Genomic DNA, 19,458 nt, shown 5'->3' with positions numbered 1-19,458 from the left:
TGCTCTTTAAAGCAGCTATAATTTATATTTTTATATATAAACAATTTATAGAAACACATGATTACTTGTGCTCATAGACAAACCACTTCAAATGACAATCTGCAGTTCTCGTCAATTCTACAGAGCGGTTCAGTGTCTCTCAACTCATTATTTTGGTTTGAGGCCCACGACTTTACTATTTTGGTTCACTCTCATAGCGTTGGTTTTGCTGTAGCAGGGAAATGACACACAGACAAGGTTGGTGACTAGCTGGGAAACATAGTTTAGCATTTAGCAGCTAAAAAGCCAGAGTGTTTCCTAATGAGTTGGTGGAGACCAAAACAGAGCTAAAAGAGTGTATAACACAACTCCAAATGAAAGGATGTGCAAATAGAAAAGTTAGTTTCCCATTTTTCCGCTGCCCTTAAGTATTGAATATATATGAGATTTAGTATCAACCTGATGGCCTTTTTCCAGTTCATTTGATGTCGTTATTGAGGTAATTTGTCTTTTATTTAGATTGATTTTTCAGTTTTGTAGATTAATGGATGAGCAGTGTGTGCCTGTGTGCCTGTGTGTGTGTGTGTGTGTGTGTGTGTGTGTGTGTGTGTGTGTGTGTGTGTGTGTGTGTGTGTGTGTGTGTGTGTGTGTGTGTGTGTGTATATATATACACATACCGCTACCATCTGTGTCTCATTATTGTCCAGCCACCTTTCAGATCAGAGGTTGTCTCCCAATGCGGCTGGCTGACTGTCAGACACTTTATCACTCTGCACCCACAGATAGGAACATACTCTACAGCCAGATGCTCCCTGGATTAAATAGATCGATGGATGGTTTATTATGTTATGTAACTTTATGATTCATCATAGTCTTTATAGATTAATAGAGAAAAACTGAATTGTTAATACATTGAAACTTTTCAAAACAAATGTAGCCTTTTATACACAGCAAATACTGAATGTTACCCTTTCTATGCTTTAAATGCTGCATTAATGAATTCAATATAAGGTGGTTCAGCCATCTTATTAAAGGAATAAACAAATGCACCAAAACATCAGGTCAGCTATGCAACTATGCAGTTGACTCTTTGTTGTCGAAAATTCCAAAAGAGCTTCAGAGGTTGATATGGCATCAGAAAACAAAAGTGCACAAAGTTTTGTAGATCTGCGGAGACAAGATGAGACCTGCGCCGTGTAACTGCTGAAAAAAAAAAAAGAAACATTTTGCAGACAGTGTTTATACTCAGCTTGTAAAATGTGCTAATCTTTAGAATGACTGAGTCTCTGAGTCATTCTTTACTGGAAGAGACAGACAAATGCACACACACGCACGCACACACACACACACACACACACACACACACACACACACACACACACACACACACACACAGAAATTCAACTGTGCTGTCAAGGCAACAAAGCACACTGGCTCTCAGACCGTGTGTCTCTATCTTTGTTTTATTCTCTCATTCTTTCACACTGTATTTGAGTAGTGAGTAGTTATTGCTGCAAATCTGCGCTCACTCTATGACACAGAGTTCACTTCAAGGACAGTTGGTTAGACGCGCGTAGACAATCAAATACACGTTCATGTCACAGCACATATTTATAGTCTTCAGTCATTTGGCTGGATTCTTTCATAACAATTTTTATAACTATAACCATCATGTTTCTGTTTGGTTGTGTATATATACGTGTGTGTTGTGTGTGTAGTTTGTGTATGTTTTGTGTGTCATGCATTTTACACAAGAATGCTTATCTTGGATTTTTCCCCGTACTTCTTCTGTTACAAGGGATGCAAACTGCAATCTCCACTATGAATGTTGGACCTACTTTTTTTTCACCTTGCTACTTAAAGGACACACACTACTTTCTGCAGTGGGACTATATGTTGGTGAACTGTTTGCTGCAGTATTGTCCAATATAAATTTAATTCCTCAGAAGACAGGACTGCTCACACCTTGACAACACAAACTGTACTTACTGTCGCAATGGTAGTACAAACAAATAATGGATAGTGAATATATATATATATAACTATATACATAAATATATATATATAACTATATATAACTATATATATATATATAACTATATATATATAACTATATGTGTATATATATATATACATATATATATGTGTATATATATATATATATATATATATACATATATATGTGTGTGTATATATATATATGTAAAGTCAGTTTTATGTACAGCTCATAGCATTCTGCCAGTGCAAGGACTTCACTATCCTCCCACCAGATTTGACTGTTTAAGTGACAGTGACCTGGTAAGGTAAAAGTTATGCACGAGTTTGCCAAGAAAAACTGCGAGCAAAAGAGCCAAGTTTACATCATTGTTTTCCTCTGCCCCCTCTCACACCATATATAGACATCTTTGTGCCTGACTGCTACAGCTATTCAATAAAAACACAATGAGGTGTGTGTGTTTGTGTGTGTCAGAAACCAGTAAGAGGAAAGATGAAGACATCAAATGGGGCACAGATCTCTTGTAACAGACTCGTTGAGCTCTAAAAAATTGTCTTCAGTTCATTGGACTATTTAAAAACATTAGCATTAACAGCTGTATACTATAGAATGAAAGTTGCAAGTTCAGCATCAAACTTCATTCCTTTACTCACTAACAGTTGTCTGCAGAAGTATAAGAAACACCTATGTTAGTTCTTGTCTCTATCACATCTTTTCTTATACTGAAGTTAGAATGCTAACTAGCTAGCCCTGGCCTGTCTCGTCGCTTTGCGATAGCGACTCACTGCAGCCTCCAATCTGCCCTGAAGGTGTTGTACTGCTCAGAGGGCGTATTATAACCTCTTTCCTTGTAAATGCAACAATGACTACCACCTGCCACCTGACAAGAAACCACATTCGGCAGCAGACAAAATTTAGAAATGAATGAATGAATATAATTAATACAACTTTCAATCCAGAAAAGTCAATCTATGAGTGTTTAAAGATAAATACAATACCTTCACTGCACACATTATTGGTCAAGCTAATCGCTTATCTTTTGGCAGTGTAACCTGTATCTTAATTCTGAGAAATGGCCTCAGGGTAACATCTTCTTTATCTCACAGATTAGTCTGCTAGGTCAGGCAGCCTTGGGCTAAGGAGTTAGGCATGTCAAATCATTTCACCACAACAGTCTGTGTTGTCCTTCATTGTCTTGTGTTTATTATTCATTAATCTCTTTCTCCTTTCGTGTCCTGGCCTGGCCCCCCATGCTAGATTAAATGTACTGCCAAAGCGACCACTGATCACAGTTTTTGGCACGTTAAGACAGTCTCTATGCAGCCACTATTGGAGAGGTTTTTTAAATTTCCTTCCCGCGGACCAAGTGCTTTGGTTTTTCTTTGATATCTGTGCTTTTATACCCTTGAATGCAGGCCCACATGTTGGCTTTTTTGGCGAGAGATGTCCTGTGATGATTTTTTTTCACCATATTTTAGTGAATGTGAGGATTAGAGTCTGTATGATGTGATCCTCTCTTCAAGGTCATCAGTGACAGGGTATCTGCATTTCTTGGTGTTCTCTTTCCCTCTCTGAGACTGGTCACAGTAACCGCTCAATTCCTTACTGCTATACTTCATATTCCATCCACATTAATGATAGGATCTTTCCAGTCATCATTTCTTCTCAGTTTTAGTAAAAAAAAAAAATCAAATCCATAGACAACAGTTTAAGTCCTTAACTTACGTGATGATTAGATATTGATTATATATAAAAATAGAAACCAGTTTGTTTTTTTGGAAGCACTGTATTTTAATGTATATATGTAAAAAAAGAAAATAAAAAAACAACAAAAAAAACAGAATCAATTGGTGTTAAATAATGTGGGATATTCCTTGTGTGTGTTTGAGCATGTGTGCACAGAACAGTTTTGTCTGCATGTGTGTGCATGAATTCATTCATCTGTGTGTGTTTGAGGAGTTCTCGTCTCCCCATAGACAGCCAGCCAAGCCTGGCAGGACTACAGATGGAGTGTCTGGGATAGCCTGAAGGGCTCACACACAAACGCACACACGCACACACAGACAAAGTGAGTGTCACTTGCTTATACAATGCCTTACGAAATTCACAGGCAGAAAAAAATCGAAATAAAAATCGAAGGAAAAGGAAGTCGGATGTCAGTTTCAGTCTATCAAAGTGCAAATAATTTATTCCGTCATTTCATTACCTAAACTAACTGGATTGCCAGTTGCTTCATTAGACTAATAGCCAGTTGAATTTTAAAGAGAGGCAACAGTCCAGCAAGATAAAATTAACATTTTTATAATACACGTATGGAGATGACACAGTCAATGTAATTTTATTATGTAACTTTGAAACCTGAAAGCCACTAATTTCAATAATATTGAAGTTGTGCAATCAGAATGTTAAACCTGAATATAAATTTCATTTGCTCCTCAACTATAGTAATTTGTACATTAAGACAAGTTCACAAAAACATTGGTTATTGTTGTTCTGTTTTCTTGTGTTCCTATTTACATACAAGTTTCTGTATGCAGCATGTATGTGTTGTCGAAATAGTGAACATGTGCACGTCAGTGTTGAGGGCGGATATATTTGTTCTATCCATGAGTCCAGTATCCAGTTTGACAAAATACAGAAAACAAGCACTATTGCAAAATTCTGAAAAGATTTTGAGCTGAAAATCTATTTCTATCACAGATTAAGATAACGTCATACTATTGTAGGAGAATGAAGCCATTGTTATTATTCCTCTGACATCTGTGTAATGGAGTTGCAGTCATATTAGTTGAAACAGCAAAGCCTGTGATCATTATTAAGTCAGAAGACACTGAATGGAGATGAAGCCACACTACCATTAATGCACATTTAGTCAGTGTTAGGATGACGTCCTGTCCTTTCACTTTCACTATGAATTCATCATTTCATTCATACAAAGTAAAAGACCATTATATGAATGTATCTCTTATAATGTGACCATTATAATCATTCATTATTCACCAGTCTGTCTTCTATAATTGTGTTGACTTCCCCTCTTGTTCTCCTTCACTCCTCAGCCGGCACCACTAAAGCTTTTGCTTTTTTGATCTGTGAAAAAAAAACTTAAAAAGGATCCCCCCTCAAAAAATATTTTTCACTTGCATCCCAGAGCTTCCATAGAAATCTCATCATTTTCAAATTTTAATATGTCTCATGCACAATCCACACAAGATAACTTTGATATTCATTTGTACGGTGGCCCTGAGAGTTCAACGCACTGCAAATTGAGAAAACACATGCAAAAACACAAACACGCTGCAAATTCAGAAAACATCTTCATCAATCAAAACACACATGCACTGCAAAAAAATCACAAAGTATTTAAAGGTATATTGACTGTTGCAACAAAGATTTTAAAGTTGCACTTGCCATAAGTCGAAGGTGACAAGCATTCATAAAGAAACTTGATGCAACAAACAAACATCTCACATTCTTATGAATTTAATGAAGTTGTATCACAGAAGATTCAATGTACTGTAAGAGTCATACAGTAGAAAGGTCTAACTTTAACACAACTCCCTTTAAAGGTAAATAAATATGACGAATGACATTATTGACGATATACAAAGAAATGTATTCTCAAATGAAACTTAAATCTAAGATATAGAAAAAAAACATAGAATCAAATCTAAAGCCAAATCCTTACACATAATTATATATTAACTAACAAATCTAAGCCTGTAGTTTGTGTTACTAAAGTGCAAATGACTGAAATGTATCTGTGAGGAGGCAGACAGTTTACTCCATCAAGGAGGACAGTTAAGAGAAAGTGGCCATGCATGTCAAGTGAGGTACACACAAAGCTGTAATGCTGAGAAACTACAATGCTGCAATGGTAGCATGTTAACATTTAACATTGCACTGTATTACCGTTGTTCCTCTCCTGCCCATTATACACTGCTGTGTTTTGTTTGCATTGAAATCCATTTCTCATCATGCCTGTATCTCTTATATCATTTGAATGTGTGAGTTTATGCATATGTTTGGTTGAACCATCTGTAAGACATAACACCAGCAGAATTTGCCTTTTATTTCCCTTTAAATATATTGGCTTTAGCTTTCACAGTGAAGTGAGTAACAACAGCTTAGCTTATCATATGTACAAATACGTCATCCTGTCCTCAACAAGTCTTGACATTTGAAATATACAAACCATTAATTTCATGCTTGTACTATTTTGTTTTCTCAAAAATAAGCGATAAGCTTTGCATTAAAGGTTGCATCACAGTATCTGAACATCTGTATGTTCCTACTAGTCCCATATTGTCCTCACAACAAATCTTTAGTCACCAATACAGCCATTCAAGTGGACTTTTGTTCTCCAGACAGAGGCAGTGAAATGTTTATGCAGATTAATGTCATTTGAATTTGAACCTCGCCCAGCAATGATCTTCATGTCACCACACTGCAGTGTTTACACAGGCTGGAGTCCCTCGTCGTGTAAATCCATTCTGCATAATGATTTAGAACATGGTCGTCCAGATATACCTGCATCCCCACTTTTTTCCCCAGGAAAAGTGGATCATAACAAAGTCAGAGCTACAAAGTAGTTTCTCGTCATATTTTGTGAAAGACGGATCGGTTTTATTGTCATCTCTCTGCATTCAGTGCTCCTCCTGTAGGAAGGTCATCGATGAGGATCTGTATGGAAGCAGACAAGACATTCAGTGCATCTTCCTATAGCAAAAGTTTAGACATTAAAACTTTAAGGGACATTTACCAAGATCGTTTTACTACTTGACAAGCAACTTCAGATCATTTTTTATTAAAATAGAGTATATAAAACAAATATCAATGTATCAATCTTAGAAATGACCTTCAGCAATGTCTGCATGCTAATCAACCCAATGTAGCATTCGGCCCAAAGGTTGAGACTACACCATTACAATATTGGTAAATGATGACTTGCATAAATGGGAGGAAAGATGGGGCAAGTCAGAGAGGTCTGGTGAGGACAGTGTGTGTGCGTGTTTGCGTGTGTGCGTGTGTGCGTGTGTGCGTGTGTGCGTGTGTGCGTGTGTGTGTGTGTGTGTGTGAGTGTGTTTGCGTGTGTGTGTGTGTGTGTGTGTGTGTGTTTGTGTGTGTGTGTGTGTGTGTGTGTACAGTGGAGTTTCACAATGTGGCCTTCACGGTCTGGTGCCTCACATGCATGAAAGGAGGGATGTGGGAGATGACAGAAGGCACAACGTGACACACGAGAGAAACAGACCACAGTGTATTGTATGTTTGTTTTTTTTCTTTATTCTGAATCTGATACAGAGCTAATGATGTAAAACAACTAAGATAAAGCTGCTCAACAAACTCAGAGTTGATGTGTTCAGGGTCAAACTGTGAGTGGAGCAGAGATGAACTCCCTGCTGCTCAGATCCTCTGTCAGTTCAGTTCACTGGATCATTTAGCTTGCTATACTGCCATCTTGGGTTCATATCCAGTTTGGAGAATTTTTACTTACAGCACTTTGAAGTACTTCATGCGAGCCTATTAATGCCATTGCTTCCAGGTACCTTGAGATACCTTGCTTTCATGAGAAAAGAAGCAAAATGGTTCAGTTCTATAATTATTACTTTGTACTTTAAAGACCCTTTTACCTGTTTAAAATATTCATTATGCAAAGTCTCAATTAATATCACTCAGATTACACAGATTACATTATACTGTTAATTTATTTATTCACTAAACTGTAACCTTTGAAAACATTGCAAGCGTGCGTTGTGTTTTTTCTCCCAGAAAATTTAAGCATAGTTATGTGCTTTATTTAATTTCAGAGTGCCTCAGATTCATGCATTTTAAGGAAGAAAAAAAGCCCTTCCTGGATGGGGGAGCATGATCCCTTAGATGAGTTAAAACTCATTGGTGACTAATGTTATCTACAGACTGGCTCATCACTCTCGGTGGGTGATGTTACAGCTTTATTGCCAACAAGCTGTTTTTTAGAGGAGAAAGAAAAGTGAAAAAAGACATGTGAGCGTGAAAAATACACCGCAGATGTTCTTCCCAAAAGTATACTAAATAACAAGCTCAAAATTCAAGGGAAGCAGCTTGTTTTAGACCCGTGAGGTCCCTGCACAAATGCAAGTGTCGGCTTTATTCTCACCTGAGTGGTTGAGTAGCTGGGGTCACTGTTTTGGTAATAGGTGTCTGCAGTTGAAGAGCTGGGCAGAGATGTGATCCTTCAGTTTCATGTGATTTAACAGGAAGGTAGCTGCCTGGTTCGTCGGTGGCATAAATGATCTAGTCCACAATAACAGCTTCTACAGTGTTCATGTTTTTGTTTTTGCGCTGTCCTTTGAGTCAGTTCCAAAAGCTTGGGATCAAACACACTGATGGCATCTTATGGGTTGATACTGTAGGTCCACGCTTCCACAGAAACTGGCTGCTGATTGGACAGTGGGGGAGTTGGTAGAGGTGCAAACTGCAGGCGGTGGTGAACAGTGGACACCTGAGCCTCGACTGACCAAACAAAAGACCACACACACTCTGTCTGGTCTGGAGTGAAGTTGTTGTGAATATGTGCTGTATGGTTGCTGACAGTGGTTATAAAGTGGTGAGGACTGTAATAATACACTCTGACTTGCGCCTCCCTGAGTGGCTTTTGTGATCATGATGTTCAGTCATCATGATTATGGGGGTGGGATGAACTCACTTTGTGTAAATCATACATGCTAGATCAATAACTGCATACATACAATAAATCAGCAATATCTTAAATATTATTAATGTAAAGACACTGCAGATTTTCTAAAAAGTATTTGTTTTTTGTTTTTAATCCTAAAATATAAGAAAGCACTGTCAGTGCAACAAATGAAAAACACAGTGTTCTCAGTTGTTTATGTTAAAAAATATAGGTGAATATAAAATATTAACCATATAATGATGTGTCCTTTCTTCTTGATTCCTCTGTTTGCAGTTCATCCTGACTTTTCTACTTGACTAACTCACTGTCATTCTCTCTCTCTGATTTTGACTACTATAAATGCTATTATTTCCAACTCACACCACCTCCTTCCTCTCCTCTCTCTCTCTCTTTCCCACTCATTTCCTCACTGCCACTCTTACACAACATCACTTTCCTAATGGCAGAAATGAAAATGAGCGTTTCCTGCCTCATTATCTTCCCTCTCCCTTCTCTTCCACATCTTCCTTTTTCACTTCATGCGTCACTCATTGCCACTCTTTATCTCCGGTGACCAATTTTTCTTCATCTCTGCTCATCTCTTTCTCTGACGGCTGATGTTACTTCTATTCAGTCTGCAGAATCATCTTCTAGTAAAGTCAACCACAGTGATACGATCCGCTCTGACCACCCTAATAGCCTCCAGGGACCCACTCCCCTCTGGGACACCGAGTGAGGGAGGGGGAGAAAAGGGAAAACTGGATAGGAAGCTCGGGCTGGGAGAACGAGAGAGGCACATTACAGCTCATTACTCTGCAGAGGACTGACAGGACGATGACGCAGTTCACACAGCCTGGATCTCAGAGAGATGGTGAGATAAACACAAACACAGGCATATGTATAAACACATATATGTGCAGTGGAATACACTGGCTCTGTGATCCATTCTGACTAGACTGGGTTAAAACAACTTAATGCAGTATGTTGATAAGTCATCTAAGAAAAGGTAGTAGCATTAAGAATAAAGCATTAGTATGCTGAAAGCTTCCACCACTGGTTGACTAGTTTGATTATATGGACTAAATATAGGCAACAGAAGAGTCTCCATTTTTACACACAATACTGGATGGCCTGATGATGTACCATATTTCCAACAAGTCATCCAAATTAACCAGCATAATGTACTGTTTGCCCGTGCCCTTGTGAACAACACATTTTTAATCGGATACCTCTATCAGAAGGACAATATCATTTGTCTGTCTGCCAAAAACTGCCTCCAGCTTAAAAACCTACTGTCCATTTACTTGCCTGGCACCAAGCTCCGGACAAAGTTCACTGCGTGATTAACAAGAGTATGGTTTGATTCGTCAGCTATATCATACATTCCAGTTTCATGAAGTTTCATTATACTTTTTGACCTCCTCTGACCTGATCTATCCTCATCTCATTCATCTCATTCATCTCATCTTCATGCCCTCCCTCTTCTTTCTCTTCTCCCATCCTAACTGTCTACCTCATTTGCCTCTTCCCTATGAGCTTTATGAAATTTTATCTTCTCACTAACGATCTCAGAGTGATTTGAAGCGAGCTGAAAGCGAATGGCACTACCCTTTTTAATGATGTATTTATCCTTATAATGGAGAAATAAGTAGCCTAACCCTGACAGACAGAAATGCTTCTGTGTGACCTTCTTTGCTTATTAAATTTCAACAAGTCACTGCTCAATCTCTGCTGCGCCTTGCTCCTTTCTAAAAGGAGTTTGTCTCCTCTGGGCTTTTCAAGGGTGCCACAGTTTATTCAAATGCGTGTCAGATGAACTGGAGTCTTTTGATGAACTATTAGTGTGGATGTTTGTGGACCCTAGGAAGACTAGAATTTGCTGAAGCATCAAGTGGTGAAAATGAAAAAGGAAGCTGTGGTCACAGCATGGGGGCATCATCACTGAGTGTTTGCTAAAATCCATCCATAAAAACAGCAATTGTCCAATCATAGCTTAGCAACTGTAACTAGGCACAGCAGGCCTGTCAGGCTTTAGATTTCTCCAAATGCTGAAGCAGCATGCATGGGGATGTAGTAAGAGAGATGCTAGAGAGTTTGGAGCGTGGGGTCTTTTTCTGCTAGAAATACAAGAGCAAAAGAGTAAGGAATGTATTAAACTGTGTGTTTATCTGCTCTAAATTTATCAACTATTTACATGTCCGTCGAACTAGCATTGCTTCCAAGGCCAAGGAGAATATTATACTGCATTATTTTGTGGGATAACATGCAGTCTTCTGTCCGTCACAACCCTTGTTTGTGCTCATGCTTAAAAATTTTGTCTCATATTGTTAAAAGCTAGACATACTGTTTGAAAATACAAACAATTATACATAAATTTAACCTCTGTCTCAGCTAGCCTAAGCAACTCAACAGGGTTATGCTAGGACGAACTGGCTTTGGTAAAACTGGTTGAATGCAGACTTTTTTTCTTTTACCACAGCCTTTTAGCACAGTATTATTTAGCTATGAAGTGCATATTTAAGACCCTTTGCAATGTTTTCGTTTTATTTTTTTTATTATTCTTTGGAGCTAATATTAGCTTGATTAGCTAGCTAGGAATTACTGATAAAATTTGCCCACCAAATTTTCCCAAAATTTGGCCACCTCTGTCTGAAATCATGGGCACTTTTTCTTTTTTCTCAAAAATCACTACTGATGGTAAATGTACCTCTGTTAACACTGTAAACTGCATACAGTATGTGCCTTGCAAAAATGGAAAGCTAGGTGGGCGTAGAAACGGTAACTTAAGGGAGCAAGGCTTTTGCGAGGCTCACTTCCTCTTATTGGCCAGAGCGTTCTGATTTAGTCAAGTAAATACACTGGGTGGTGAAGATGTAAGAATAAAAACAATAGAATAGAAAGGAATAGTATAGACAATACAGGTTGGAGTTCAGTGCTTTGATCGAGCATCCTCAGGACCCCGGCTGCCACAGGGCTCAAACCTCTGACCTCTCTAACTACAAAATCATGTGCAGCGTCAACTGTGAATCTCTCTCTGGCTTCTGATCCCACTAAGAGATCAAACTGATCTTTTCTAATCTTTGTTGCTCTGACACTGACCTCTGCTGAGCCTGTGGTATAACTGGGACTGAATGGGTTTATATAACACCAGCTTGGCTTGCATAACTAACTGACCATTGGTAAGCATAGTACTCTTATGTTAAGGCCACAGCTTTTTTTTTCAGCCTGGAATCCAAAATGAATAAATTTAGCATTTTGCTCTGGGACCGATGCTCATTAAAACAATGTTAATACTCTGCTCATGTGGAGGTTAGAATAAAATCCCTGTGACCCATTTAATTTTTAAGCATAAAGGGCAAACCTGAGGACAAGTTTATGTGAACGAATGTTCAGTGGTTCCATTCTAACTGAGTGTGAGCTGTTTATAAAGAATAAAGCAAACTTATCGTGTGTTAATGTATTTGAAAGATGTTTTTACCTTATCATACAACAAAACACCAATTAGTAATGGCTGAGGTTGGATACCTTTCTATCTAACATTAATGTTAAGGTAAGTATAACATATTGTGGCATCTAGATTCAGGGTGTTGTGTTTTTGTAAGGCTTGTGATTGAAAGTTTGCTGGTTGAAATCCCCTGACAAGCTAAAAAAAAAAAAAATCTCTGTGGATTAAGTGAATGAGTGAAATTTATTTATGTACTGCAATGACATCCAATAGGGTTGTCTTTAAACTATGGAAAGCCAAAATTGGGAATATGTGCTGGGTAGCTTTGTTGCTAGTTAGTTTTAAACTGTGCAACATGCATGGTATCTGTCTGTGTGTGGTCTTATTTGGTCAGTTTGAGCTTTTCCAGTATTTTAAGTAAGATCTGAATTATTGAAGTCACTTATTATCCTACATATTTCATCCATAATTTGTAGCTTTTTTCTTCTGAATATTGCACTGTAGCACTGAACAGAAAAAGTGTGATGTGCTTATGTCTCTCTCAGATCATTATGTAAATTTGAAGACCTCTGATTGAATAAATAAAATAGTTGTATTTTCCCTATTTTAACTTGAGTTGAATACTTTTGTCGAAAGTGTGCATCCCATGCAAATTCCTTTTCATAAGTCAAACTAAAGCATACACTTCAAAATCCATGGTCATCAGTTTAAAAGTAAGGCTATTATACATCGTTTCTGAAGAAAAAATATATTTTCAGGATATACAAGGTTTCCCATTATCCGAGACAGCAGCAGTATTTTCTTGTCAGAAGGCACAGGCACAAACCACAGCCACCACCACTATGTTGCCGATAGTTGCAAGCACAGCGATCCACAGCCAAATAGTGTCACTGGACACTTTCCCATCATCCTCTGCCTCTGAGGGCCGAGAGTAGCTGGCGTTGAGGTTAGAGGTGGACGTCTGCAAGGACGTGTTGCCATTGTACGGAGAATCCATGAAGGCCCCGCTCACAGCCGGGAAATGCTGTCAGGAGAGAGAAGGAGGGAGTGGACAAGAAAGAGAGGGGAATTTAGTTTAAAGTCTGTCAAAGATTTTTTGATGTACAAGAAAACAACGCATTATGGTGCAGACAAGCTGTTGTCTTACTGCTAGGAGAAAGCCAGAAAGATTAATTTGTTGAAAAAAATTGTACTGTTAACTGGATAAAGATAGAACAACCATTAGAACATAGTATGTATGACACATGGATTAAATTTTCTTTAACAAAATAGTTCTAGAAAATCATATTTTGCAGATTACTTATTGAGCTAAATGATATTTTCATTCATTTCATCATTTCATTTTCACAGTTAAACTTCATTATGTGTCTAGATTTCCACTAATCCGTAAATAACAGTAAAAAAAATATTTCTCCAAACCAGCTCTTTGGTGCGGAGGATAGCATAATGTCTCAGTATTAAGTATTGTTCAATATATAAAACTGATCAATCAGATTGGATCCTCAGATTAAAAAATCTCCTCCTTTATCTTAATGCAGAGACATTTCAATTCTTAACAAATTCTTAGTCTCAAAGGACTAAAAATCAGATGCATTCAGCACTAAATGAATCAAACAATAATGAATGAACAATAACATGTTCTGCTCTGGAGGTAAACTGCACAGCTGTGCCTGGTTTCAGGACAGCTGTGCTGTATTGTGAAGAGGAATCAGCATCTCAAAGGGATTAATTCTCAGATGGATTAACAAAGTCTGACACATGCCACACATCTACTAAAAGGGACAGAAATGCATAAACAGAGGATGGAAATAAAGGACAAAAACTGAGAGAGGTAGATAATGAATCTCACTTTTTGTCTCAGCTGGATGTGTTTTGTCCCTGTGGGACTTCCATACAGCCCAGTCACAGACTGCATAGAGACAAAACCAGTATGAATGGAGACACACACAAACTACCTCCACTTTAAGTAGCTTGTGTTGCTGTCAGCAATTTAATTTATTTCAGGAGGCGTGACACCTGGCACACACAGATGCGAGGTTGAAATTCAGGTGTGTGAACTTAATCTACTGTAACTTTTCACACAAGCTCACGGTCACACTGCAAAAAAGAAACAAAAACACAAGCACAGGGGCTGTCTCATACTCTTGGTACTCGGTTACTTGGTGTAATACAAACAGACAGCTCAGTGGCCATTAATAATTCCAGCTTTCACTCTGACAGCTGAAAGGTTCAAGGGAGTTTGACCCTTTAACTCGCGGGTGTTTTAGTGGGTGTTAAAGCCCCAATGTGTGATTGTTCAACAGCATCACTTCTGCCCGGACTGTAGAAAATGAGATAGAAGTCAAATGTGACGTTGCTTGGAAAATTCCTCCAAAAACCAGATGTGCAGAAAGATTTACAATCATCATTTGTTTGATAATTAAAATGTTTTATACAATGTACAATGTTTTTAAGTGTCAATATAATGGGGAAACTCAGATTGTATCATCATTAAAAAAAAAAAATCATTCATCAAAAGCTCAGTTCACCAAAATCCAAAGGAAAAAAAACTATATTTTCTCACTTACTCCTAGCAGTATCTAGCCATGCAGATAGTTTGGATTTCTTCTCATATCTCAAGATGATACACATACTTCACTGTGAACAGTGTTTAAGTTACATTCACCCCCATCTGCATTAGGAGGCATATGTGGATATTAGAGTAGCAATATTGTTTAGTAAATGTGGGCGGAGAGCTGTGAAACTATATCTTGATCCGTGCTCAGGTTTGTGAAGGAGTATGAATCTGTAAATGTTTGCTCTGATTTGTCAACGTGCCTGCAAATGGATATTCAGATTTGCAAGTGAGTGCACACACAAACTGAGATTCAGTTGCACATCTCTCCAAGCACATAGTGAATAATGTTGCTACAATAATCCCCCGAGTTGTTCAGAAGATCTCAGCAGAAAAGAAATTGAGCACACTGATATTTACTTTACTTAGATTTACAGCAAGGAATGAGCACACCTTAATAGTAAGTGAGGGTGCAAAATTTATTAAGGAAAATTACCTTTTCATTAAGTGGATGAATATATGTTTTTGACTCTTTTGATTTTTTTTTAGATCAGACCTCTGTGATTGTAAATAGATTTGATTTTTTTTCTTTCCACTTTCGCTCTTCGATGCTTCAAGCGTCAGGTTCAGTTTGACCCCAGGTGCCTCTCAGGCTTCTCTTCTCTCCTCATCTACACCCAAACTGCAGATATGACTTCAGGGCAAATCCTCACTGAGGGAGCCCTTCACACCGAGAGGAGTAAAAGAAAACAGTTTCACTTTTGCTTTCGCTGTATATTACAAATGTAATCCATTATGACATATCCAGTACTAAAGCTCTAAAGCTCCGTTAGTGCTCACTGTTATCATCATGATGAGGTATTTAAATTAAAACACTTTCCTGCAGACTCTAGGGAAGAATCAGAATAAAATAAGGTAGCCATTGGTCTTTTAAGATTTTAGTCACCCATCTTGAATGAATGAGGGGTCAACTAGGAATCACTGGGGGCATGACTTGAGGTTATCTGACACCGCCTTTCTAAGTGGGGGGTGTAGGCTGCTGATACATGGTTCAAATGCCTGGTGGTTTTAGCTAAATCAGCTTCTTCAATCTGTCTTCACACCAGCTGAGGTGCACATGTTTTCGTGTAAACTTTTCAACAGTTTGTTGGACAAATTGTGATTTGACGTCACAACAAAACCAGCTCTCTATACATTCACCATATTATGCAGGAAGTGTGCTCCTTAAAAAGTGAAGACAAACACCTGAACATACAACCTAAAGAAGAAAGGAACATATGTTAAAATAGTATAGCTTGTACTGGAAAAGACAAGGTTTAAAATGGATGGATGAAAATCTTGATTCTAATTTTAAATGTAAACGTAAAGGCGCAGGGATACAGATACATGGAGACCAACCAAAAGGTATCGATTCCAGACCTCACATGGTGGATATTAAATCCCACTGATGTACATTATGTTAACGATTCTCCATTATGCATCAATATTCATGCACAACTGTCTCATCTCATCCAGTAAGACCGACAACCATCATTTGTGTGTGTCGTGTGTTCCTTTCTCCTGTGGAAAAAAAAAAGAGGCTAAAATGTTGCAACCGTTAAGATACGGCAGCATAATTTATAAGAGCTCTCACATCAGCCACTTAATATGTATATTTAATTAAAACAGCCTCCAAGGGGTTTTCATAAGTGAAAGAAAGGGACAGGAGTAAAATTCACTGGTACTGGTTTGTAAGCACACAACATAAAGCACCCAACATGCAACTGACTCACACAGAAAATCTACAATAGAACCTGAAGACAAAACTTTCTCCAGCAATGGGGACAGCGACAAAGTCTGTGCCTACGAGCAGTGTCTCATTGTGCAACAGAAAGGTCATCAACAAAATCAGCAGCGAGCATGAGCATGTGCAAGTGTTATTACAGCGCACGCCTGGAAGACAAACAAGCCAAAATTATAGTGAATTTGTTTGTAGAAGGCAAAAAGCTGAATACCTGTTGTGTGCTGCAACTCTGCATGCTCAACTGAAAACTGAAATAACCAATATATAGGTAGCATAACCCTCCCGTTTACTTTAGTGGTAATTTGGCAGGTTATTGATTACATACACTGGTGTTGTTTTGCACACACTGTGTAACTTTAATTCTGCCTTTTCTGCTGAACTGCACGTTAAAAAATTGTGGGCAAAACTCCCATTCTGCAGAGGAGAGAGGAATGTCCCCTCAGTACAACAAATTCACAATGTGTTTTTGTCTTTGTGTCTGCGCTATATTGTTTATCACAGACGCATTAGGAAAAAAAATGTTTACTTTATGCCTTTATGCATACATGGGCTAAATCAAAGGTAACTTAGATTTTCATTCTCCCTTAAACCTGCTGCTGTTCACACTGCCCACCATGTTATTTCTTTAACCTCAGCTCAGCAGCTCTATGTTTTAAAGATATTGTCTGCATAAAATCTTTCCTATCCCCACTGACTAAACAGGTCTGGATGAAAACATAGCTAAAAATATGAATTACATACCACAGTTAGATACACGTCTAAACACTGATTGTCTATTTCCTCAGTAAGACTCCATGTAAGAGATAACAATGAGTGTTCCCAGACAGACAAACATACACATGCACGCATGCACACACACAATGCTTATATGCATATAGTCACTGCATTGAATATCAACAATGATCTGCATGGAAAAGCGGCAATCTGTTCCTTCAGACTTAAGTTACAATTACATAAGGACCTGACCTCTTTTGGTCCTACAATGGCCTCAAAGTTTCAGCTTATCTACTGCTCCTGTTCAGTTTTTTGACTCAGTAAGAAACAACTGGTTTCGTTGACAGATAGTGCTTGACTCAACCAATGATTATTTTCATTTATTAATGTGTTCAGTATTTTATCAATTAATCATTCAAACATTAACATTTGGTCTATAAAATGTTTTAATATTGTGAAAATGCCCATCCTCACAGCCCTGGTTATCCAGTGAATCAGAATCTCTAAGATCTAGTTTACAATGATAAAATAGTAAAGATAGTAAAAATGTTATTATTATCAAAATAGTTTACAATCAATTTTCTCATGATCGTGTAATTAATTAATTCACCCACTACTTCAGCTTTAGTCGTTTTAAGACTCGTCATGGTACATGTGATCCAAGAAGTGTAGGCACAAGACTTTGAAACATTCAAGTTTCAGATAAAGGTGAAGCTTGTGTATCTGAAAATCACTGAAAAGTGTTTGACTACTACCTTGTTTGTGTTACACTCATCAGCGATCACAGTTTGGTTGAGTTATATAACTTTACTTTGATGTATACATTGACTCCATGTGCCAAATAAGGAAAATAAGGATTGCAGTTAATACAATTGAAATGTGAAGTGAGGTGACTCCTCAGTTCTATTTCATCAGCGTATACCAGAAAGGCAGAGTTACAGAAAACTGATACTAGCAGCTACAGTTGCAGCCCACACAAAGAGCCAGTCAACCAGTCAGCCCAGCGCACTGGTAATGAGACAGTGATTTAATGTAAGACACAACCAGAGAACATAAAAACTACAGTAGGCTAAAAAATCAATACAAATAAATTGAATGAAATATAAGTTGTTTAGGTGATCTTAAAGGGGAAAAAATCTAGATGCACAGATTTTACTCCCAAAAAAATAAAGAAAAATTGCCTTCCTTGCAAGCCTGGTGCTGAAACTAGAAACCGCAACAACATTACAGAAGCAAATGCTAGACTGCTGGTATCATTTCAGATCTCTGAACCCATACAAGTCTGCACTGTCCGCACATCCCAATGTATTATAGATTCTCTGTATGTGGAGAGAAAGTTCATCCACTGCAGATAGTTTTGACTGAACCTGATGTGTGGACAGCAGCTGAGATGTATACTTAAATGTCTGTCTCGCACCTAGAGCAGCAGCGTATCATGTCATCTTCACAACATCAAACACAAACATTTAAGAAATTTAAAGTTTCAAAGTCATTAACTTTACAGTTGTTTTCCACAGTCATTCCAGGTTCCCTGCTACTACATCTTGTCTGAATATAAGCCTAGACAAACAGGAAAGAACAGTTGTTTTTCATAGCTTGTGTTAGGTTAGAAGAGAGAGAAAATGGTAAAAAAATAAAAAAAAAAACATGAAGAAGATAAAGAGATAAATAGAGCACGCAAAAGAAAACCAGAGCGAGAGATGTACCTACTGCCGGCTGTATATGAAGAAAGAGATCAGTTCCTGTCTGTCCCGTCCCACACTCTGACTTAGACTGAGCGCATCCAGAGAGCGAGAGGAGCCACGCTTCATGAGAGCAAGAGAGAGAGAAAGCGGGAGGGAGAGAGAGAGAGAGATAGAGAGAGAGAGGGAGAGATCCCTCCCAGTGAAAGAGGAGAGTATTCCAGGAGATGCTTTCATCTTTGAAACAGCTGAGCTGGGTGATAATAGCCTCACACAGCCAGACTCACTCGTTTAGTGTTGACTATAACCTACAAACAACCCCATAAAATACATTGGTCAACCTGTTCAGATACATACTGACTAATTAGCAAATTAATTGCACCTGAAATAACAGGCACAATGAGCAAAGAGGAAACTGAGAGATGGTGTTGTTCTCTACTGGAAAACAATGCTACGGCAAATGGAAAAAGCAACAATGGATAAATGACATGACAAAGAATCAGATCAAATCAGATTTGACCCAAAAGCATTGTGATCACATGCCTTTCAACTCAGTCACCTGGATGATCAAAGTTTACATCTGGGACTGTGAGGATACGCAGGTCACAACAAGTAACTCCATCAAAAATGAGGCTTCCTGTGTGTATTTGTAG

General features: G+C 38.1%; 1 long non-coding RNA gene across 1 annotated transcript; it reads right to left on the bottom strand.

The window, feature by feature from the left end:
* Nucleotides 1-5,439: 5,439 nt before the first annotated feature.
* Nucleotides 5,440-12,868, bottom strand: LOC130167271 (uncharacterized). The gene is made up of 2 exons (XR_008827256.1): nt 8,109-12,868; nt 5,440-6,655 (listed from the first exon to the last, which is right to left on the bottom strand). It is a non-coding gene; the product is annotated as an uncharacterized LOC130167271 (long non-coding RNA).
* Between the last annotated feature and the right edge of the window lie 6,590 nt (nt 12,869-19,458).

This window comes from Seriola aureovittata, chromosome 4 (genome assembly GCF_021018895.1).
Source record: "Seriola aureovittata isolate HTS-2021-v1 ecotype China chromosome 4, ASM2101889v1, whole genome shotgun sequence".
In the NCBI taxonomy this organism is placed as follows: Eukaryota; Metazoa; Chordata; class Actinopteri; order Carangiformes; family Carangidae; genus Seriola; species Seriola aureovittata.
The sequence above is the reverse complement of the archived record's forward strand: the minus strand, read 5'-3'. Positions and strand labels throughout refer to the sequence as shown.